Source organism: Pseudophryne corroboree, chromosome 7, assembly GCF_028390025.1.
Source record: "Pseudophryne corroboree isolate aPseCor3 chromosome 7, aPseCor3.hap2, whole genome shotgun sequence".
Lineage (NCBI taxonomy): Eukaryota > Metazoa > Chordata > Amphibia > Anura > Myobatrachidae > Pseudophryne > Pseudophryne corroboree.
The window spans coordinates 14,896,071-14,920,473 of NC_086450.1; the positions used below are offsets into that span (position 1 = coordinate 14,896,071).

At 41.4% G+C, this 24,403-nt stretch overlaps 1 pseudogene; it reads right to left on the bottom strand.

The window, feature by feature from the left end:
- Positions 1-15,724: 15,724 nt before the first annotated feature.
- On the bottom strand, positions 15,725-15,843 carry LOC134946439 (5S ribosomal RNA; annotated as a pseudogene).
- Positions 15,844-24,403: the final 8,560 nt, after the last annotated feature.

Sequence of the window (24,403 nt, forward strand, 5' to 3'; positions counted from 1 at the left end):
AATTATTATAACATCTTAATATAAAGAAAAGTAAAAAGTATATATAAATTAGGAATATGAAGAATTAAGGGCATGTATTAAGGAAAGGGAAAAGGGATAATGGTAGGCGAGACAAGACAAAAAATGTTGACTTAGTGTGTGTACAGTAAAACACATCATAATAATAATAATTTTATTTATATAGCACTCTTCCTCCAACAGGACTCAGGGCACTTTACATACACCAAAAACAATGCACATAGGGGGTCATTCCAAGTTGATCGCTCGCTAGCAGTTTTTAGCAGCCGTGCAATTGCATTGTTGCCGCCCATTGGGGAGTGTATTTTCGCTTTGCAGAAGTGCGAATGCTTGTGTAGCACAGCACCTGCAAAATCTTTTTGTGCAAAACAAGACCAGCCCTGTAGTTACTCTTTGTGTGTGTTGATTCTTATGATGGAGGGACAACTTTTGACATCACACACCTGCCCAGCGAACACACAGCCATGCCTGTGTTTTTTCAGCAACGCCTGCGTTTTGCCAAACACTCCCTGAAAGCGGTCAGTTGCCACCCAGAAATGCCCACTTCATGTCAATCTCCTTGTGATTGGCTGTGCGTTTGGAATTGTTGCTAGAACCAGTGCAAAACCACAAAGGACTTTGTACCCGTATGACGTGCATGCACATTGCGATGCATACGCATGCGCAGATTAACTGTTTTTTTCACTGATCGCTACACAGCAAACAACGGCAGCTAGCGAACATCTCAGAATGACCCCCATAATACAGAAGTTTTAAGTAATACATCAATAGATAAACCACACAGACATAATAGATAACCTTAAGCACACAGAAAGAATAATGCATGATTGGTGAAGGCATTTTGGGCAATAACTTCCAAGGGTTGTGTATTCCACCCTCACAAAGCACCAGGTGCAGCAGCCATCTTATGCACACTGCGTAGGATTACCCAGGGTGGAATAGTCTCCTGCAAGAAAAGATAACACAAATTGGGGAGATTGCAGAGTAATAAAGTTCAGAGTAGGGTTCCAACAAAACCATCAGGTCCATTTTTTTTTCATCCTATCACAAGCGCACCAGATAAAGCAGCCATGTTGTGCGCAATACGAAGGTTACACTGTGGGAGATGAGCCTCACAAGGGCCGAATGCATGTATTGGAAAACTGACACGTTATGTTATATTAGGGAAGACAGTCAGTCAAAAAGACAAATGCCCAGGTTGTAGTGATGTGATACAATTAAGTAAACCAACCAATAAAAAATAAATTTCTAGGCTACAAAGAACCAAAAACTATAACTATGTTAGGTTGAAGGTGCGCCCCTAAGAGTAAATTACAATATATTTCTTTGAGAATTATTAGCAAAAAACCACTAGTGAGTTTTGCACTAAAGAAGGCTTAGTATGTGGCGCATACATCATTTTAGAGCTACACATCATTACACATACACTCAGGCTATCAAAAGGATACTATGCCTGTTTAAAAGAATTACTTAATTACATTAATAAAAGCTAAGTTTTAACTTAGTCATTTACCAAAAAAATTCTTAAAATGAGTGCTCCACATACTAAGCCTTCTTTAGTGGAAAACTCACTAGTGGTTTTTGCTAATAATTCTCAAAGAAACATTATGTATACCCTGCATGGAAAGATCCAAATGAAGCATACCCTGCCCACGGAGGAACCATCCGAGGCAGCCATATGGGGTGCACTGTGTAGGTTGTTGCTGGCAGGGTGTGCAATCAGTGGAGGTAAACATTACATTAATAGCACACAGTGGGGTGAAAGTACGCTGTAAGAAGAAAAAAAAAGAGGAGGAAAACACATTTGCCGGAAAACTGTAATAACATTATTTTGTGAAAAGTATAAATGTCCTGGTCTCATGGGAGCAGTGAGGGTGGGTGTGAGAATGTGGGGAGCACACTAATGTCCAATGGAAATGACCCTGCTAAGTCTGGTCCTGGAACACACGCCCCTCAGATCCCTGCTCAGCATGAGGGGGTAGTCCCGGGGGCAGTCATGATGTTCTCAGACAGAGGAGTAGTAGGCATTGGTCCTGGTGTTCTCATGGCAGAATGAGGAGAGGCCACATAATGATCCTGAGTTGCGGTGTTTGGGGAACTAGTTTAAATAGAGATTCTAGCGTAGTCCAAAGTTCAAACCCACATCAAACTCCAGTTCTTAATACTTAACATATGTATACTTCACAAATGTTTGCAGACCAAGGTTTAATTCAGACCTGATTGCTAGCAAGCAATTTTTACACTGCTGCAAACAGATAGTCGCCGCCCATAGAGGAGTGTATTTTAGCTGTGCAAGTGTGTGATCCCATGTGTAGCAGAGCTGTACAAACTGATTTTGTGCAGTCTCTGAGTAGCCCAGGACTTACTTAGCTGCTGCGAACACTTCAGCCTGTCCAGGACCGGAATTGATGTCAGGAACCCTCCCTGCAAATGCTTGGACACGCCTGCGTTTTTCCAAACACTCCCAGAAAACAGTCAGTGTCCACCCACAAACGCCTTCTTCCTGTCAATCTCCTTGGTAAACGCTCGTGCGAATGGATCCCTCGCACAAACCCATCGCTGAGCGGCAATCCGCATTGTACCTGTGTGATACACCTGTGCATTGCGGTGCATACATATGCACAGTTTGGACCCGATTGCCCGCTGTGCGAAAACGCACATCAGCTATCAGGTCTGAATTTCCCCCCCAAGTCCTGACTGCAGGACTGGAGGATATTGCTCTTAAATGCTACAAATATATCAGTTGGCAAAGGGGGAGGTGTGCAATCAGAAGTTTAGCTATTTAACAGAGACATTTGCAGACAAACTTTCTTGGGGTGTGAAAAGTGTAGCCAGAGAGAGACGATAAACGCAGATATACAAGCATGAGGATGTTGTTTTTACCTGTGAAGAAAGGAGAGCTGGTTTTTAATTCCTGTTCTAAATTCCTCCTATAGAGGTGAGAGTAGATTCATTTGGATAATGATCACTTAAGTCTCTTTCTCAATCTGACAAAGTAAGCTCCAATTAGTAGACTCAAAAGGTTTTTGAATATGTGATTGGGTTTCTTCGTCAATATTCTCAATACAAATAGTCCATTTATTGTAGAATCAGGAGATGCCCTTACCGCATCTGGGAGTGTGGCTTGTCCTTCTAGATACAGAATATGTAAAACATATGTTTGACTTCTGATATCATTGGGGATCTCTTATGGATCCAGTGAGTGAGTATAATCTTTTTAGCTACTGTTATAATAACTGTCAAAAGGTGAATAATGCATTTCTTGTCATGTCCCAAGTCCTATAGCGCAAAATGCGAACTGCCAACAAAAAAAACAAGGGTCAGGATGCTTGGATAAATTGAGATATTATCCAGTTTAAAAAGCTTAACAATTTGTCCCAATTTGTTTTCATTTTGCCACAGTTAAAAAAAAATTGTAAAAAAAGAGGCTCTTCAAATTACATGGCTACACTGTGCCTGAGAGAGGTATGCTCTATTTATTATCTTATGATGAACTTCCTGTAAAGAAGCTAATTGTAGTGTGTAGTGGCACAGTGCTTTAGTAATGTCAAGAAGGGAGGTAGAGAAGGTATGTCTGCTGACCATTTCAAAAGGGAGTGGCACCAGAGAGAGTCTCATTTAGGTGAAACAAGCTCAGGGTAGATTGGGTTTACATCTCTAGTACTCAGAAATCGGTGGTAGTTGAGATTATGCGACGTAACATGCCTGAAGATACTAGAATCGTTCAAATAAAAACTCAAGGCTTTCCTGTTTACTCAATCATTTCCATAATTGTCCCTTTAATATTAATGTAATGTAATTTAATGTATTTTATGGAAAGCTTTTCTATTATTCATTGTTTCTGTACTGTATTATGTACATTCTGTTCAGTGCCTTGAATCCTATTGGAGAAAGAGCACTATATAAATAAAATTATTATTATTATTATTATTATTGTTGTTTGGTAGGTGGAATTTCTCTGCTAGTGAGGCAAAGGTAAGAATTGTTCCACCAGGATCGTATATATCTCGTATCGCTGAAATGGCGGCAAATTAAATGTTGTATTGCCTAACCCTGGGATAAAGCATGGATTGCCCCAGAATGTACTAAAAGGAAAGCTGGTATGATTCCTAGCAAGTTTCGTATTAATAAGGCACCGTGCTTTATAAACATCTTTTAAAATGAGTATTATCAAAGGATATTGGAAGGTAGTAAACTTTTAGGTGTATGCAAAAGCACGCCAGGCGAATAAGGATATTTTCTTCCAGGCCTTCAATCTTATTTTCAAAACTTCTTGTAACCCATTATGTAATATATCTAAAGAGGTTTGAGTAAAAGAAGCTATATCTGGAATTCCAAAACCTCTGTCACCTTTTGAAAGCTGCAATTTGACATAAGCTATATTGGGCTTACCAGCCCAAATAAATGTAGAAATGAGAGAGCTGAATTTCTACAGATCCTGCTTAGATAGACATAATGGAAGCATTTGGAGGAGATAAGAATTTTTAGGGAAGGCCACACTTTTAATAACTGCTATTCAGCCTACTAGAGAGAGAGGAAGAGTGATCCAGTTTATAAACAATTTTGTAAGTGAAGCAAAGAGTGGCTTGAAGTTGACAGAATAGAATATAAGGATTCCAGGGTAAATATAATCAAGCTGACGAAGTCGATGACGAAACGCGTTAAGGCGGAGTCTGGTGACGCACTGACAATCCCTGCAGTTTACTGATCGAGGAGTCGCGGACGTGTGTGATCCTGCCCGAGAATCTCAGGGAAAACTGCCGCCGGCGGGTGGAGGATTCCAGCGCGATTTGGTCTGACCCTGGTTCCAGTACTGCCTGGTGATTATTTGTGGAATCATGTGGTAACCAGCCCACACAGGTTGCCTTCTGGTACGAGTGTAACAGTTACATTTGTTTCAAATACCCATGTGTTTGTTTGTTTTAAAATAAAAAGTTTACGCACTATGGAGCGCCCCCTCTATATGCTTTATTGACAGATATCTATCTCCGTGGGAGTTCGGACTGACTAAGGGGAGCAGCGATTCTTAATTATCGAAGGAGGATCTAGTGCTTTGAGCACTCATAGAGTGACTTTTTCGATTCCACCAACATATATTTATATATATAAAATATTGCAATCCATTTAAGCGATCAGCGCTGTATCTATTGCCTTTCTCTTAAATATAATCAATATCCATAATATTTAAGAGGAGATTGGCATAGAGAAAACTGGGAGAAAATGGGCTGAGAAAGAAAAAAGGTATGGTCAGGAGTAAGAGGTAATCATTTGTATTAAGTATAGTTCACTTTAAATCACGCAAAAGAACCAAAGTCATTGAGTATATTAATAATTGTGGTTATAGAGGTAGCCAGGTCAGAAATGAACAACAACATATCATCTGTGAATAGTCCTAACTTTACTTCCTCATCCTTAACAAAAATGGCAGTAAAGGAGGGAGAGTTATGTAAAGCAATTGCTAAAGGTTCAAGCGCCAAAGCAAAAAGTAGCAGGGAGAGTGGACAACCTTGCCTTACGCCTTTCTCTATAAAAAGGGGAAGGTTGTAGTCAGTGTTCAATAATGATAACGGTCTATTTAAATCAATAAGTTCACGAACTTGACCAGGTTTGTGTAAAAACTTAAGTAGAGCTGAATTAAAATAAGTAGGCAGTGGGTTATCAGAGAGATACTTATTGAACACAGACTGCGAGGTCACACCTAGTCTTGGGGCTAGAATTTTATAGTAATCATTTGTCAGCCCACCATGCCCTGGAGCTGATGTTGAATGACATGTAAGACTTCCTCCTTTATAGGGGCCATGGGGATGCAGTCAATTTACCTACAATCAAAATCCCGACTGTCAAAATACTGACAACCATTGACTGATGGTCAAAATACCAACAAGGTCAAAATACCGATATGGTCAAAATACCGACATTTAAAATACTAACAAGTTCAAAATACATGAGTTTTTCATCAAAACCGACGTGTTCATACTTTTCCATCCCAGTGGACCTAGAGGGGGAATATAATAGTGTGCCGAGCGCAGCAAGGCACCGTGCCTGAAGCATGGTGAGTGCAGCGAGCCATGCAAGGTACACTTATACGGTGTCCATGTCGACCTATGTTGACATACACACCAATAAACCAATGAAAAATGTGTGCTGACTTTTTGAACTATCGGCATTTTAACTGTCAGTATTTTGACTGTGCCAACATTCTAAATGTCGGTATTTTGACCTTGTTGATATTTTGACCATCGGTCAATAGTTGTCGTAATTTTTACCATCGGGATCATGATTGTAGGCATATCATACTGATCCCGGGCCATGAAGGAGGAAGATTGTTTTGCTGATAACTTTGGCAGATGCTGAGAATTCCAAAATGTCTCTTTTTAGATATAGCTATCTGAAAGGAAGAAAACAGTTTTGCACAAAATAAATGAAGGACCTCAGAAATTCATTTGCCAGCTCTGGCCACAGTGCTATCTGGAAACTTCAATAATTTAATAGTGGTGGAAGGGCATTGACCTTGTAGCAAATTGGAGAGCAGTCTACTAGATCACATGTTTAGGGTAGCCCTTCGCCTATGCTGCCTAGCTGCGAAGGCAGATGGCTACCCGGCATGTTTCAGGTCACAGCGGCTGCGTGTGATGTAAAGCAGCTGCCATGGCCTGCCCTGCAAATGGTCCGGACATGCCTGCATTGACAGGACTGGGCCCCCAATGCCGAGTCGATGCCCTCTAAATGCCGATGCCCCATCCCACCCCATGAATGCCTCAGTCTGTCATTCAGGCAGAGGCATTTGCAGATGTGAGATGCCGATATTACACATTGCTGGGATGGGCATCTATTGGAGTGCCTGACCCTGGATGGGATTTCTAATACAATTGGGATGGAAATTAATGTCTTACTGGTAAATAGCAACTGCAATGTTCTACAATTGGCCTCTTAGTTACAAAAATGCATGAGGAATCTATCATTGCCATGGTGGCAGCTAAATAGGATGAGAGAGCCTACGTTGCTCTGAACCTTGGTTATTGCCCAAGTGAACGGGAGTTGGCCAGTTACTTGTGACCTGTTACCCTTCCCACTCTGTCCTCCTCAAGCAGAGCTCATCTAGATGCCCCTTTTATGCTGGAGGAGGTTGGTGCTGTTATTACTTCCTGCCCAAATAGAAAAGCTACAAGTTTGATGGGGGTCCCAATACAATTGTGCTAAAAACATTTTGCGCATTATGTTTTTAATCTCCAGGAGATATTTGGGTCCTGATTCTGAGTTGGGTGCAGCCATTTCCGTGTCTGCATCTATTGACGGTCACCTGTTTGTGACTTTATGCAAGTGCCGCTACATAGTCTTTCCCTGGTGTACATCCATGCATCCGAATGTGTATGTCTTTTCCCACAGTAATGCCACACAGTGTGTCTTTAGAAGCACCATCAGTGGCAACCACCGAAACTTGCTAAAACTATATGGTAGGTATAGACTGTCTGTCCAAGTATGGTGACTGATCACCTGTGTATGCAACACGTCAGCAAGACGCCCATAAGATGGACCATCTCCTTGTGCTCACTATGACATGTGAGCGGCAGAGTATCTGTGTATGCAACCACATCAGTGAGATGCCTGTACTCATCATACAGGTATCTCGCTGACGTCAAATGGAGGATTTAGTGAGGGGGGTTTCTGGGTGGGGGGGGGGTCTATGTATATGTATGTGTGCATGTATATATATATATATTAGTGATGAGCGGATTCGGTTTTACTCGGTTCTCAAAACGGCATCTTATTGGCTCACGGATGTCACGTGTTTTGGATAGCCAATAAGATGCCGTTTTGAGAACCGAGTAAAACCGAGTAAAACCGAGTAAAACCGAACCTCGCTCATCACTAATATATATATATATATAGTCCAGCAATTGGTCTGGCACTCCTTATCCTTACAGGGTATCTGCTCCGGTGCCCTCCTTAAGAGACAACAGCCTGATGTATAGTACCAATGAAAGGCGGCACTCAGACTTTCAAATAAAGAAACGTGATTTAATGTGAGTCAACATTTTGGGAGCCGAACTCCCTTCTTCAGGACACAGCAAACTTGTTTATGGTGCTTCTATGCGCCTAATTGTATATTGTATATTGATATATTACTTATTTGTGTTTCCTAGTGCACACAGACAGCATATTCGGTATTTCGAGTTTAGTTTACAGTAGAGATGAGCGCCGGAAATTTTTCGGGTTTTGTGTTTTGGTTTTGGGTTCGGTTCCGCGGCCGTGTTTTGGGTTCGACCGCGTTTTGGCAAAACCTCACCTAATTTTTTTTGTCGGATTCGGGTGTGTTTTGGATTCGGGTGTTTTTTTCAAAAAACCCTAAAAAACAGCTTAAATCATAGAATTTGGGGGTCATTTTGATCCCAAAGTATTATTAACCTCAAAAACCATAATTTACACTCATTTTCAGTCTATTCTGAATACCTCACACCTCACAATATTATTTTTAGTCCTAAAATTTGCACCGAGGTCGCTGTGTGAGTAAGATAAGCGACCCTAGTGGCCGACACAAACACCGGGCCTATCTAGGAGTGGCACTGCAGTGTCACGCAGGATGTCCCTTCCAAAAAACCCTCCCCAAACAGCACATGACGCAAAGAAAAAAAGAGGCGCAATGAGGTAGCTGTGTGAGTAAGATAAGCGACCCTAGTGGCCGACACAAACACCGGGCCCATCTAGGAGTGGCACTGCAGTGTCACGCAGGATGTCCCTTCCAAAAAACCCTCCCCAAACAGCACATGACGCAAAGAAAAGAAGAGGCGCAATGAGGTAGCTGACTGTGTGAGTAAGATAAGCGACCCTAGTGGCCGACACAAACACCGGGCCCATCTAGGAGTGGCACTGCAGTGTCACGCAGGATGGCCCTTCCAAAAAACCCTCCCCAAACAGCACATGACGCAAAGAAAAAAAGAGGCGCAATGAGGTAGCTGACTGTGTGAGTAAGATAAGCGACCCTAGTGGCCGACACAAACACCGGGCCCATCTAGGAGTGGCACTGCAGTGTCACGCAGGATGGCCCTTCCAAAAAACCCTCCCCAAACAGCACATGACGCAAAGAAAAAAAGAGGCGCAATGAGGTAGCTGACTGTGTGAGTAAGATAAGCGACCCTAGTGGCCGACACAAACACCGGGCCCATCTAGGAGTGGCACTGCAGTGTCACGCAGGATGGCCCTTCCAAAAAACCCTCCCCAAACAGCACATGACGCAAAGAAAAAAAGAGGCGCAATGAGGTAGCTGACTGTGTGAGTAAGATAAGCGACCCTAGTGGCCGACACAAACACCGGGCCCATCTAGGAGTGGCACTGCAGTGTCACGCAGGATGGCCCTTCCAAAAAACCCTCCCCAAACAGCACATGACGCAAAGAAAAAGAAAAGAAAAAAGAGGTGCAAGATGGAATTGTCCTTGGGCCCTCCCACCCACCCTTATGTTGTATAAACAGGACATGCACACTTTAACCAACCCATCATTTCAGTGACAGGGTCTGCCACACGACTGTGACTGATATGACGGGTTGGTTTGGACCCCCCCCAAAAAAGAAGCAATTAATCTCTCCTTGCACAAACTGGCTCTACAGAGGCAAGATGTCCACCTCATCATCATCCTCCGATATATCACCGTGTACATCCCCCTCCTCACAGATTATCAATTCGTCCCCACTGGAATCCACCATCTCAGCTCCCTGTGTACTTTGTGGAGGCAATTGCTGCTGGTCAATGTCTCCGCGGAGGAATTGATTATAATTCATTTTAATGAACATCATCTTCTCCACATTTTCTGGATGTAACCTTGTACGCCGATTGCTGACAAGGTGAGCGGCGGCACTAAACACTCTTTCGGAGTACACACTTGTGGGAGGGCAACTTAGGTAGAATAAAGCCAGTTTGTGCAAGGGCCTCCAAATTGCCTCTTTTTCCTGCCAGTATAAGTACGGACTGTGTGACGTGCCTACTTGGATGCGGTCACTCATATAATCCTCCACCATTCTTTCAATGTTGAGAGAATCATATGCAGTGACAGTAGACGACATGTCCGTAATCGTTGTCAGGTCCTTCAGTCCGGACCAGATGTCAGCATCAGCAGTCGCTCCAGACTGCCCTGCATCACCGCCAGCGGGTGGGCTCGGAATTCTGAGCCTTTTCCTCGCACCCCCAGTTGCGGGAGAATGTGAAGGAGGAGATGTTGACAGGTCGCGTTCCGCTTGACTTGACAATTTTCTCACCAGCAGGTCTTTCAACCCCAGCAGACTTGTGTCTGCCGGAAAGAGAGATCCAAGGTAGGTTTTAAATCTAGGATCGAGCATGGTGGCCAAAATGTAGTGCTCTGATTTCAACAGATTGACCACCCGTGAATCCTTGTTAAGCGAATTAAGGGCTCCATCCACAAGTCCCACATGCCTAGCGGAATCGCTCCGTGTTAGCTCCTCCTTCAATGTCTCCAGCTTCTTCTGCAAAAGCCTGATGAGGGGAATGACCTGACTCAGGCTGGCAGTGTCTGAACTGACTTCACGTGTGGCAAGTTCAAAGGGCATCAGAACCTTGCACAACGTTGAAATCATTCTCCACTGCACTTGAGACAGGTGCATTCCACCTCCTATATCGTGCTCAATTGTATAGGCTTGAATGGCCTTTTGCTGCTCCTCCAACCTCTGAAGCATATAGAGGGTTGAATTCCACCTCGTTACCACTTCTTGCTTCAGATGATGGCAGGGCAGGTTCAGTAGTTTTTGGTGGTGCTCCAGTCTTCTGTACGTGGTGCCTGTACGCTGAAAGTGTCCCGCAATTCTTCTGGCCACCGACAGCATCTCTTGCACGCCCCTGTCGTTTTTTAAAAAATTCTGCACCACCAAATTCAAGGTATGTGCAAAACATGGGACGTGCTGGAATTTGCCCATATTTAATGCACACACAATATTGCTGGCGTTGTCCGATGCCACAAATCCACAGGAGAGTCCAATTGGGGTAAGCCATTCTGCGATGATCTTCCTCAGTTGCCGTAAGAGGTTTTTAGCTGTGTGCGTATTCTGGAAAGCGGTGATACAAAGCGTAGCCTGCCTAGGAAAGAGTTGGCATTTGCGAGATGCTGCTACTGGTGCCGCCGCTGCTGTTCTTGCGGCGGGAGTCCATACATCTACCCAGTGGGCTGTCACAGTCATATAGTCCTGACCCTGCCCTGCTCCACTTGTCCACATGTCCGTGGTTAAGTGGACATTGGGTACAACTGCATTTTTTAGGACACTGGTGAGTCTTTTTCTGACGTCCGTGTACATTCTCGGTATCGCCTGCCTACAGAAGTGGAACCTAGATGGTATTTGGTAACGGGGGCACACTGCCTCAATAAATTGTCTAGTTCCCTGTGAACTAACGGCGGATACCGGACGCACGTCTAACACCAACATAGTTGTCAAGGCCTCAGTTATCCGCTTTGCAGCAGGATGACTGCTGTGATATTTCATCTTCCTCGCAAAGGACAGTCAATTGCTTACTGGAAGTAGTACAAGTGGGCTTACGACTTCCCCTCTGGGATGACCATCGACTCCCAGCAGCAACAACAGCAGCGCCAGCAGCAGTAGGCGTTACACGCAAGGATGCATCGGAGGAATCCCAGGCAGGAGAGGACTCGTCAGAATTGCCAGTGACATGGCCTGCAGGACTATTGGCATTCCTGGGGAAGGAGGAAATTGACACTGAGGGAGTTGGTGGGGTGGTTTGCGTGAGCTTGGTTACAAGAGGAAGGGATTTACTGGTCAGTGGACTGCTTCCGCTGTCGCCCAAAGTTTTTGAACTTGTCACTGACTTATTATGAATGCGCTGCAGGTGACGTATAAGGGAGGATGTTCCGAGGTGGTTAACGTCCTTACCCCTACTTATTACAGCTTGACAAAGGGAACACACGGCTTGACAAATGTTGTCCGCATTTCTGGTGAAATACTTCCACACCGAAGAGCTGATTTTTTTGGTATTTTCACCAGGCATGTCAACGGCCATATTCCTCCCACGGACAACAGGTGTCTCCCCGGGTGCCTGACTTAAACAAACCACCTCACCATCAGAATCCTCCTGGTCAATTTCCTCCCCAGCGCCAGCAACACCCATATCCTCCTCATCCTGGTGTACTTCAACACTGACATCTTCAATCTGACTATCAGGAACTGGACTGCGGGTGCTCCTTCCAGCACTTGCAGGGGGCGTGCAAATGGTGGAAGGCGCATGCTCTTCACGTCCAGTGTTGGGAAGGTCAGGCATCGCAACCGACACAATTGGACTCTCCTTGTGGATTTGGGATTTCGAAGAACGCACAGTTCTTTGCGGTGCTTTTGCCAGCTTGAGTCTTTTCAGTTTTCTAGCGAGAGGCTGAGTGCTTCCATCCTCATGTGAAGCTGAACCACTAGCCATGAACATAGGCCAGGGCCTCAGCCGTTCCTTGCCACTCCGTGTGGTAAATGGCATATTGGCAAGTTTACGCTTCTCCTCCGACAATTTTATTTTAGGTTTTGGAGTCCTTTTTTTACTGATATTTGGTGTTTTGGATTTGACATGCTCTGTACTATGACATTGGGCATCGGCCTTGGCAGACGACGTTGCTGGCATTTCATCATCTCGGCCATGACTAGTGGCAGCAGCTTCAGCATGAGGTGGAAGTGGATCTTGATCTTTCCCTAATTTTGGAACCTCAACATTTTTGTTCTCCATATTTTAATAGGCACAACTAAAAGGCACCTCAGGTAAACAATGGAGATGGATGGATACTAGTATACAATTATGGATGGACTGCCGAGTGCCGACACAGAGATAGCTACAGCCGTGGACTATTGTACTGTACTGTGTCTGCTGCTAATATAGACTGGATGATAATGAGATGTAGTATGTATGTATAAAGAAGAAAGAAAGAAAAACCACGGGTAGGTGGTATACAATTATGGATGGACTGCCGAGTGCCGACACAGAGGTAGCTACAGCCGTGGACTACTGTACTGTGTCTGCTGCTAATATAGACTGGTTGATAAAGAGATGTAGTATGTATGTTTAAAGAAGAAAGAAAAAAAAACCACGGGTAGGTGGTATACAATTATGGATGGACTGCCGAGTGCCGACACAGAGGTAGCTACAGCCGTGGACTACCGTACTGTGTCTGCTGCTAATATAGACTGGTTGATAATGAGATGTAGTATGTATAAAGAAGAAAGAAAAAAAAAACCACGGGTAGGTGGTATACAATTATGGACGGACTGCCGAGTGCCGACACAGAGGTAGCTACAGCCGTGGACTACCGTACTGTACTGTGTCTGCTGCTAATATAGACTGGATGATAATGAGATGTAGTATGTATAAAGAAGAAAGAAAAAAAAACCACGGGTAGGTGGTATACAATTATGGATGGACTGCCGAGTGCCGACACAGAGGTAGCTACAGCCGTGGACTACCGTACTGTGTCTGCTGCTAATATAGACTGGTTGATAATGAGATGTAGTATGTATAAAGAAGAAAGAAAAAAAAACCACGGGTAGGTGGTATACAATTATGGACGGACTGCCGAGTGCCGACACAGAGGTAGCTACAGCCGTGGACTACCGTACTGTGTCTGCTGCTAATATAGACTGGTTGATAATGAGATGTAGTATGTATAAAGAAGAAAGAAAAAAAAAAACCACGGGTAGGTGGTATACAATTATGGATGGACTGCCGAGTGCCGACACAGAGGTAACTACAGCCGTGGACTACTGTACTGTGTCTGCTGCTAATATAGACTGGTTGATAAAGAGATGTAGTATGTATGTATAAAGAAGAAAGAAAAAAAAACCACGGGTAGGTGGTATACAATTATGGACGGACTGCCGAGTGCCGACACAGAGGTAGCTACAGCCGTGGACTACCGTACTGTACTGTGTCTGCTGCTAATATAGACTGGTTGATAAAGAGATGTAGTATGTATGTATAAAGAAGAAAGAAAAAAAAACCACGGGTAGGTGGTATACAATTATGGATGGACTGCCGAGTGCCGACACAGAGGTAGCTACAGCCGTGGACTACTGTACTGTGTCTGCTGCTAATATAGACTGGTTGATAAAGAGATGTAGTATGTATGTATAAAGAAGAAAGAAAAAAAAAACACGGGTAGGTGGTATACAATTATGGACGGACTGCCGAGTGCCGACACAGAGGTAGCTACAGCCGTGGACTACCGTACTGTACTGTGTCTGCTGCTAATATAGACTGGTTGATAAAGAGATGTAGTATGTATGTATAAAGAAGAAAGAAAAAAAAACCACGGGTAGGTGGTATACAATTATGGATGGACTGCCGAGTGCCGACACAGAGGTAGCTACAGCCGTGGACTACTGTACTGTGTCTGCTGCTAATATAGACTGGTTGATAAAGAGATGTAGTATGTATGTATAAAGAAGAAAGAAAAAAAAACCACGGGTAGGTGGTATACAATTATGGACGGACTGCCCAGTGCCGACACAGAGGTAGCTACAGCCGTGGACTACCGTACTGTACTGTGTCTGCTGCTAATATAGACTGGTTGATAAAGAGATGTAGTATGTATGTATAAAGAAGAAAGAAAAAAAAACCACGGGTAGGTGGTATACAATTATGGATGGACTGCCGAGTGCCGACACAGAGGTAGCTACAGCCGTGGACTACTGTACTGTGTCTGCTGCTAATATAGACTGGTTGATAAAGAGATGTAGTATGTATGTATAAAGAAGAAAGAAAAAAAAACCACGGGTAGGTGGTATACAATTATGGATGGACTGCCGAGTGCCGACACAGAGGTAGCTACAGCCGTGAACTACCGTACTGTGTCTGCTGCGACTGGATGATAAATAATGATATAAAAAATATATATATATCACTACTGCAGCCGGACAGGTATATATTATATAATGACGGACCTGCTGGACACTGTCTGTCAGCAGAATGAGTTTTTTATAGAATAAAAAAAAAAACACCACACAAGTCACACGACAAGTGTTTAACTTTTTCAGGCAATCACAATATAGTATACTACTAACTATACTGGTGGTCAGTGTGGTCAGGTCACTGGTCAGTCACACTGGCAGTGGCACTCCTGCAGCAAAAGTGTGCACTGTTTAATTTTAATAATATGTACTCCTGGCTCCTGCTATAACCTATAACTGGCACTGCTCCCCAGTCTCCCCCACAATTATAAGCTGTGTGAGCACAGTCAGATATATACATAGATGATGCAGCACACTGGGCTGAGCAGTGCACACAGATATGGTATGTGACTGAGTCACTGAGTATCGTTTTTTTTCAGGCAGAGAACGGATTATATTAAATAAAACTGCACTGTCTGGTGGTCACTGTGGTCAGTCACTACTAAACTCTGCACTCTCTACAGTACTCCTAAGCTCCAGTAAATCAAGTGTCTCTGTCTCAAATCAATCTCACTCTCTCTCTTCTAATCTAAATGGAGAGGACGCCAGCCACGTCCTCTCCCTATCAATCTCAATACACGTGTGAAAATGGCGGCGACGCGCGGCTCCTTATATAGAATCCGAGTCTCGCGAGAATCCGACAGCGTCATGATGACGTTCGGGCGCGCTCGGGTTAACCGAGCAAGGCGGGAAGATCCGAGTCGCTCGGACCCGTGAAAAAAAACATGAAGTTCGGGCGGGTTCGGATTCCGAGGAACCGAACCCGCTCATCTCTAGTTTACAGTACCTGATCTTCCCAGGTGGTCTCCCTTGCTGGTACTGATCAGGCCCAACACTGCTTCGCTTCCAAGTTCGGACGAGATTGGGCCTTTCCAGTGTGATTTGACTGTAGAATTTTTTTTCTTTTTTAACCGTGCCTGTGTCGCCCGCTACAGTGAAATAAATGGTGGTTATATATGGGGTGGAAAATGGGAATACTGTTCGCTCTTCAGTGTGTACCAAGAAATATCCCTGTGGGAAGACCTCAATACCATACAAGAAAAAACACAATTTCCCAAGTGCGCTAAAATAAAGCATATTTACAATGGTTCTTCCAGCGTTATTTTCGTAGGTGTGGATTGTAAACTGGAGAATGTTTAAATCCGGGGACCTGTAACAGACACCCCTCACCAAATAGTCACCCAAACAAGTGGCCAAAAAGTTATTTAAATAGCATACATTTGAACACATGAAACTGTACACATAGTTCATCATGAAATGTTCACATAAAATGTACCTAAAATAGTGTCAATAAAATACAACCAATACATTTGTTATATGAACTCTAGATACTCCCTCACCTTTTACAAGGTGCGAGCTCGAGAGGGAGTATCTTCACAAACTAGGTTGAAAACGTCTGACTGACAAACCCAACACGTTTTGTCTTATCGACTTAATCAGGGGTAACTTGTTTGGGGAAAAATAAAAAATTATTTTCTGTTTAAAAAACAAATATCCTAAATTTAGAAGGCAAAATATGTGTGGTATGAGGAATTTATAAAGTAAGTACCTACCGAATATAAAGGACAGGCTTATTTGCCCTTGGTGGCTTTATATATGGAGGATCGTAACCTTTGTAAATGAATAAAAAACACATTTTTAAATGTGTTTATTAATAGAACTACTTGGATGATTTTCATTAAAAATAGTGGAACATACCTTAGATATAAGAATAATTAAATTTCTTATCAAGTTCCTGATGGAGGCTTAATTGATGGTTCCTCTGAGGAATACTGGCAGTCATATATTGGTGTTTTTGCAAACTACCTAATGAGGGGAAAAAAGGGAATCTGATGTAAACTGGTATTTAAATGGTTTACAACTAAATATATATGTATTCAATATATTAAATTTATTAAATAAACATACCTTAAAAATAATTATAATTAATCCCTTATGGGGCCCCTTGTAGGGGGTATTGGTTATAGATCCTCTTAGGAGTACTGACAGTCATATATCGATGTTTTGGCAAACTGTCTAGTAAAAAAAGGGGAACATTTAGATATATACCAAAAAGAATGGTTAAATGGTTATGGTTAGATCTACTGAATGCGTAATTAAATTTAGAATGACTGAATCTGCTATATGCATACCTGAATATGATATCCAAATCTTGTAATCAAGACTGTTTCAGATTCAGATGTTAACTCATATAAAATATAATTCTAAAAAAATTCAAAATTAATTTATTAATTAGTGAAAGGTGTGTCAGTCATTAAAGATCACAATCAAGGCATATATAAATGTACATACCAAAGAATATATAGCTGGTTTGACAATCACAAAGATGCAAATAATGTAACTTCCTCAATAAATCTCAAAGAATGGATCTTTAAAAAATGAAGACATTATCACTGGTTAAAAAGAGCACAGTTCTAACAATAATAAAATCAACAATAGCATCCATAATAGTTAATTCCAGCCTCTAAACATCAAACTAGCAAAATAATTACATCCATGGAAATTAATTGAAGCCTCTAAAAATAAAGCAAAACATAAATAATGTGTAAACTCACCCTTGAGGATTTTGGCTGTGTGTGGAAGTGACAGAATGAAGCAGTAATTGCTGCAGCTGCTATTTAAGCTGCTCACACAATTACATTACTTCCTACAATTAAGGACAACTTTAAAAATTAAAACTGCCTTAATGAGAGAATGGACTTCATTTCAAAGTCCACATTTAACTTCTATTGTGGTCTCTGAACAAAAAGTCCAGCTTCAAGTGTATTAGCACTTAAATTGTATACTTAAAAGACTTTTTATTAACACTAGATAGAACTGAATAGCCCACACCTGACCGGAAAAGAATACTCCGGTATGCGTTCCAATGTGCGTTCCTCCTTCCTGTTGGCTGAAATGGGCAATCTGACATTGAAATTGTCAGAGAAAATAGCTGCCTTATTGGCACATTGCCCACCGTCTATTCTCCGTCATGCCACGCCCCCTCTCCTTTGACACGTTGCACGTCATAGACAAGTGGCGCGTCACTCACTCCTCTGATGCGTAACGCACCTGATAGGCCACGTCCGCTCTACGTTCTCCTACACGTGGTGCGTCTCAAACACGTGACGCGTCACAAGCTTTCCTGATGCATCACAAACACATGATCTGCCGCGCCCACTGTCCTCTGACGCGAGATGCGTCACATATACCTAGTATCGGCTGCGCATGGCTGTCATTGCACAACATCTGACAGCAGCTGGCCGTGCCCCTAGATACATCAATCAGTCATCTACAAGCCACGCCCTCAAACTGATCTATCCATCACACAGAATAGATATAAAGTATATAATTTAGAGTATATGATTTCAAGGGCACCGATCCATCACTAAGAAATGAATTTATAGTATATTCACAAAGATAATTTAAAGTGTATTCGCTTACCTGATACTCAGGAAGCATTTAGATGGACAAAACTTTATTTGGTGAACAAAAATGTATTAAGTTAAGTATGGATACTTATTAGATCCTAAAATACATGTGTATAAATATGTATTTATTTAAAAATTATGTGTATATATGTATGTATTTTTTATTAATATATAACTTGCTGAACTATGCAGTCTACATGAATTACTGTGTGCTAGAAAATAAATGAATAAAAAATATATTATATCCCATAATAGGAACCGTAGGGGACACGATGCATACACAAACATATATACATATAACCCCCACAATAGGGACCATAGGGGATACAATGCATACATAAACATATATACATGTAACCCCCATAGCTCCCACAATAGGGACCATAAGAAGTAGCTACTAGAACCTTCTGCATTGTGCATTCCCAATGAACTGCACACCGCAGTGTACAGGCCCAACAAATTGCTGTATATTAAACTTATGGGTGAAATCCCAAATAGGGACTATAGGGGATACTACTCAATCTATTCATTTTTTGAGGCTTCAATTTTACAAGTCATCACTTTTAATCTACTGATAGCTAATACATTCCAATTTGTAGCCCATAGACAAAACAACAATATATTAGGATACAAGAATCCAAATAATATATATATATATATATATATATATATATATATATATATAAAACATATAACAAAAATCAAAAAGACATATAGCTGCATTTCCTATGTGGACTGGATTAAACATAACTGAGTGCAGCCCAACCTATAAATGCTCTGTGATTATTCTAAATATGAGTGAAATTAGAGAAATGACACAATATCTATGCTTTCGTTTAGACCGTTTGGATGGAGAGTGTTAAGAGTGAAAATCCAAAAGGATTCCCTTCTGGAAAGCATACATTCTTTATCACCTCCTCTACGACCTAATTTAATCAATTCTAATATAGTGAATTTCAAATCTTTAACATTAGAGTTGTGAACTTCTGCAAAGTGACGTGGTAGATTAATGTTTGTGACTTTGTTTTTTATGACTCGTAGATGTTCCTGAATCCTGAGTTTAACATTGCGTTTTGTTTTCCCCACATACATTAGACTGCAGCTGCAGGTTATTCTGTAAATGACACATTCACTATTGCAGTTGACTCTATCTTTTAGAGTATACTCCATTCCATTTTCATATTTCTAAGAAAAAGTTGATTTTTCCATGAACTTGCAATATATGCAACGATTACATAGGAAACATCCCATGTTTTTTTCTGATAGAAAATGTATCTTTGGCTGAATAGTAGAATTCATAGGTTTTAGTGTACTAGGTGCTAAAATACTCTTTAAATTATTGGCCCTTCTGAAAACTACTTGTGGTTTAGGAGGAAGTGAGGGTCCAAGAATCAGGACTTTTAATAGAATAGGCCAATGTTTATCTAGTATCTTAATGATCAATCGATTATCTTTGTTGTATTGAGTTATAAACGGCCTACATTTAATATCCCTCATGTTTTTAGGGGCCGAGTTTATGGATAAAAGATACGCCCGATCTGTGTTACTAGCTTTCTGTATAGCTTCTTCAACCTTAATTCGATCATAGCCTCGTGCTAGGAAACTCTCCTTCAATATATTTGCTTGTGCCAGGAAGTCACTAAAAATGCTACAATTTCTCCTCAGTCTAAGAAACTGGGAGTAGGGAACTCCTTCAATCCATTTAGGGTGGTGACAACTCGATGTTGGAATAAAGTTGTTTGCATCAACTTCCTTAAAGAAAGTCGATGTTTGAACTACCTCCCCTACTATGCCTTCTAATTTGAGATCCAGATAATCTATTACATTTGTATTCATTTTAAATGTAAATTTAAAATTGAAAGGGTTTACTTGGAGGTATTCCATGAATTGTTCCAAACTTTCTTCATCTCCTTTCCATATGAGGATCAAATCATCTATGTATCGTTGGTATAGTTTGACATGATCTCTCTCAAATTTAGATCCATAAATAAAAGACTCCTCCCACACCCCCATCAGCAGGTTAGCGTACAATGGGGCAAATTTAGTCCCCATCGTAGTTCCCTGCTACTGGAGGCAGTGGGAGTCCTCAAATCGAAAATAGTTATGTTTTAATATGAAATCTATACTTTCCAAAATGAATTTAATTTCTACCTCTGATTTATCTGAGTCGGCTGTTATGAAAGACTGTACCGCTTTGATACCTTTTGTGTGGGGAATAGAGGAATATAAGTCTTGGACATCAATTGTAAGCCATCTTTGCTCAATGTCCCACACATATCCATCCAATACTTGTAGCCAATTCGTAGAGTCACTCAAATAGGAAGACAAGGTTTTTACATAGGGTTGTAGCTTTAAGTCAATAAAATGGGAAAGATTAGCTGTTAAGGAATCTATTCCCGAGATGATTGTTCTTATTGGGGGAGACTATAGAATCTTGTGGACCTTGGGAAGATGATAAAAAGTGGCAATAACTGTGTGTTCCACCCATAGATAATCGAATTCCTTTTTACATATTACATTATTTTTTTGTGCATCATACAGAAGGACTTTCAGGTCTTCTTGAAAAACCTTTGTGGGGTCTTCCTCAAGTTTAACATAAGTTGATGTATCATCAAGTATGTTGTATGCTTCTTTGAGGTAGTCAGTTCTATCACTAAGATACTAGATACTATTCTATTAAAAGATCTGATTCTGGGACCCTCACTTCCTCCTAAACCACAAGTAGTTTTCAGAAGGGCCAATAATTTAAAGAGTATTTTAGCACCTAGTACACTAAAACCTAGGAAATCTACTATTCAGCCAAAGATAAATTTTCTATCAGAAAAAAACATGGGATGTTTCCCATGTAATCATTGCATATATTGCAAGTTCATGGAAAAATCCACTTTTTCTTAGAAATATGAAAATGGAATGGAGTATACTCTAAAAGATAGAGTCAACTGCAATAGTGAATGTGTCATTTACAGAATAACCTGCAGTTGCAGTCTAATGTATGTGGGGAAAACAAGATGCAATGTTAAATTTAGGATTCAGGAACATCTACGAGGCATAAAAAACAAAGTCACTAACCATAATCTACCACGTCACTTTGCAGAAGTTTACAACTCTAATGTTAAAGATTTGAAATTCACTATATTAGAATTGCTTAAATTAGGTCCTAGAGGAGGTGATAAAGAATGTATGCTTTCCAGAAGGGAATCCTTTTGGATTTTCACTCTTAACACTCTCCATCCAAACGGTCTCAACAAAAGCATAGATATTGTGTCATTTCTCTAATTTCACTCATATTTATAATAATCACAGAGCATTTATAGGTTGGGCTGCACTCAGTTATGTATAATCCAGTCCACATAGGAAATGCAGCTATATGTCTTTTTGATTTTTGTTATATGTTTTATATATATATTTATATTATTTGGATTCTTGTATCCTAATATATTGTTGTTTTGTCTATGGGCTACAAATTGGAATGTATTAGCTATCAGTAGATTAAAAGTGATGACTTGTAAAATTGAAGCCTCAAAAAATGAATAGATTGAGTAGTTATCCCCTACAGTCCCTATTTGGGATTTCACACATAAGTTAAATATACAGCAATTTATTGGGCCTGTACACTGCGGTGTGCAGTTCATTGGGACTGCGCACTGCAGAAGATTCTAGTAGCTACTTATTATGGTCCCTATTGTGGGAGCTATGGGGGTTACATGTATATATGTTTATGTATGCATTGTATCCCCTATGGTCCCTATTGTGGGGGTTATATGTATATATGTTTGTGTATGCATTGTGTCTCCTATGGTTCCTATTATGGGATATAATATATTTTTTATTCATTTATTTTCTAGCACACAGTAATTCATGTAGACTGCATAGTTCAGCAAGTTATATATTAATAAAAAATACATACATATATACACATAATTTTTAAATAAATACATATTTATACACATGTATTTTAGGATCTAATAAGTATCCATACTTAACTTAATACATTTTCGTTCACCAAATAACGTTTTGTCCATCTAAATGCTTCCTGAGTATCAGGTAAGCGAATACACTTTAAATTATCTTTGTGAATATACTATAAATTCATTTCTTAGTGATGGATCGGTGCACTTGAAATCATATACTCTAAATTATATACTTTATATCTTTTCTGTGTGATGGATAGATCAGTGCGAGGGTGTGGCTTGTAGATGACTGATTGATGTATCTAGGGGCACGGCCAGCTGCTGTCAGATGTTGTGCAATGACGGCCCGCCATGCGCAGCCGATACTAGGTATATGTGACGCGTCTCGCATCAGAGGACATTGGGCGCGGCAGATCATGTGTTTGTGATGCATCAGGGAAGCTTGTAACGCGTCACGTGTTTGTGACGCACCACGTGTAGGAGAACGGAGAGCGTACACGGCCTATCAGGTGCTTGTGATGCGTTATGCGTCAGAGGAGTGAGTGACACGCCACTTGTCTATGACGTGCAACGTGTCAAAGGAGAGGGGGCGTGGCTTGACGGAGAATAGACGGTGGGCAATGTGCCAATAAGGCAGCTATTTTCTCTGACGATTTCAATGTCAGATTGCCCATTTCAGCCAATAGGAAGGTGGAACGCACACTGGAACGCATACCGGAAGTATGCTTTTCCGGTCAGGTGTGGGCTATTCAGTTCTATCTAGTGTTAATAAAAAGTATTTTAAGTATACAATTTAAGTGCTAATACACTTGAAGCTGGACTTCTTGTTCAGAGACCACAATAGAAGTTAAATGTGGACTTTGAAATGAAGTCCATTCTCTCATTAAGGCAGTTTTAATTTTTAAAGTTGTCCTTAATTATAGGAAGTGATGTAATTGTGTGAGCAGCTTAAATAGCAGCTGCAACAATTACTGCTTCATTCTGTCACTTCCACACACAGCCAAAATCCTCAAGGGTGAGTTTACACATTATTTATGTTTTGCTTTATTTTTAGAGGCTTCAATTAATTTCCATGGATGTAATTCTTTTGCTAGTTTGATGTTTAGAGGCTGGAATTAACTATTATGGATGCTATTGTTGATTTTATTATTGTTAGAACTGTGCTCTTTTTAACCAGTGATAATGTCTTCATTTTTTAAAGATCCATTCTTTGAGATTTATTGAGGAAGTTACATTATTTGCATCTTTGTGATTGACAAACCAGCTATATATTCTTTGGTATGTACATTTATATTAGAGATGAGCGCCGGAAATTTTTCGGGTTTTGTGTTTTGGTTTTGGGTTCGGTTCCGCGGCCGTGTTTTGGGTTCGACCGCGTTTTGGCAAAACCTCACCGAATTTTTTTTGTCGGATTCGGGTGTGTTTTGGATTCGGGTGTTTTTTTCAAAAAACCCTAAAAAACAGCTTAAATCATAGAATTTGGGGGTAATTTTGATCCCAAAGTATTATTAACCTCAAAAAACATAATTTACACTCATTTTCAGCCTATTCTGAACACATCACACCTCACAATATTATTTTTAGTCCTAAAATTTGCACCGAGGTCGCTGTGTGAGTAAGATAAGCGACCCTAGTGGCCGACACAAACACCGGGCCCATCTAGGAGTGGCACTGCAGTGTCACGCAGGATGTCCCTTCCAAAAAACCCTCCACAAACAGCACATGACGCAAAGAAAAAAAGAGGCGCAATGAGGTAGCTGTGTGAGTAAGATTAGCGACCCTAGTGGCCGACACAAACACCGGGCCCATCTAGGAGTGGCACTGCAGTGTCACGCAGGATGTCCCTTCCAAAAAACCCTCCCCAAACAGCACATGACGCAAAGAAAAAAAGAGGCGCAATGAGGTAGCTGACTGTGTGAGAAAGATAAGCGACCCTAGTGGCCGACACAAACACCGGGCCCATCTAGGAGTGGCACTGCAGTGTCACGCAGGATGTCCCTTCCAAAAAACCCTCCCCAAACAGCACATGACGCAAAGAAAAAAAGAGGCGCAATGAGGTAGCTGACTGTGTGAGAAAGATAAGCGACCCTAGTGGCCGACACAAACACCGGGCCCATCTAGGAGTGGCACTGC